We start from the raw sequence: 1,559 nt of genomic DNA on the forward strand, positions 1-1,559 counted from the left end.
TCCAACGTTTCCAAGATGCAGGATTGCAAAGACTTGCTTTTGAAAGCTCAAAGGAATGATCGATCTTGCTCCATATAATGGGCATCATTATGTTACTGACAGCAAATCTGCCATTTGTTAAAGTCTCTTGAAAGTCATCTTAGGTATTATTTCATTATCTGTAGGATTGAGCTGGCGGCTGCTGGTGTGAATGGTGCATACAATGGCAACATATTCTTTGTTTTCTATCTGGTCAAATTCCTCCACTGGTCCTACTGGTAATCTACTTAGAGCCTCAGCATTTTGGTTATATTTGCTGGATCTATGTTCTTTAGTATTGTGAAGGTTTTTGTGCACTACCCTTTACTACTACACTAACATAAGACTCAGTGTGAAGAGTATATACATGTATCATGTTTTTTTCATACGTAATTACAATGGAAAACCTGCAACAAGCAATGAAACAGGCACAGAACAGCTCTGCTTTCTACTGCAAAGGTCTGTGCTTATATAGCGGCAAGCCTTGCCTTTTGTTCCACTTGGTTGGACTGGAGTCGGCTTGGCTCGGTTCATCTCAGCTTGGCTCGGCTTGGTTTGGCACACACACACACGCAAACGCGCACACACACAAACGCGCACACACCCACACACACACATACGCACACATACACCCTCACACGAACACGAAAACATACACACTCACAAATCTACAGAAATAATATTTGCCATTTTATAGTGGATAGTTTATATTGTCCTAGCTGGCTCAATATGACCTTAATTACTTTTTCATTGATGCGTCAACAGATATAGAAAAAAATGTGTTGCTAATGCTAGCAGCTCACATTTTTTATACTTAAATAATAAAACCTTGTTTCTCGCCATTTAAAGGTTATCTTACCAAGCGGATTGTGTTTAAGAACACTTTTTCATCCAATGAAAAATCAGTGCAGAAAAGTAATTTCCACCTTTTATGATTACAGCACATTCTTACATTTTCAAAACCCTAAGTTGGATCAGGAAATAGAATGACACCAAATGACTCTTTTACACAGCCTTACATACAGTTGATAAGTGATTAAATGTATTTATATGCTTACTTAGAGCAAAAATTGGATATTCTTGAAAGGGATGGTAAAAAATAAACACAAAGTCCAAACTCAAAATAACATAATTTCTTCCTATATTTTTGTTGTAAAGGCTTGAAAAACTCTAGTCAGACAGACTTGTCAAAAAAATGTCAAAGTAGCCAAGTTTTGCATTTTTTATGCATTTTTTTTACCAGATAAAACATCATGAGCCGTCTATCAGGTTTTATGCTATAGCTAATCAATCTCTTCTATTCCCTTTCAAGGATGACTGTGAATTTTCAAAAAGTAATGTTAGGTTAATGTTGTAACTTGCTTAATTGCCTAATTTTTTTCTTAACCTCATTGAAGCTGTGAAAATTAACCAGCTTGATGTTTTAAAGAGCCAAAAATCCTGTTACAGTGTTTATCTTGTAACATACGGTTCTGTCACATACTTAATGAAATAGAAACAGCAAACACAATTTTATAATTAGGAGCCATTAGTAGCATGTT

Source organism: Watersipora subatra, chromosome 5, assembly GCF_963576615.1.
Source record: "Watersipora subatra chromosome 5, tzWatSuba1.1, whole genome shotgun sequence".
Lineage (NCBI taxonomy): Eukaryota > Metazoa > Bryozoa > Gymnolaemata > Cheilostomatida > Watersiporidae > Watersipora > Watersipora subatra.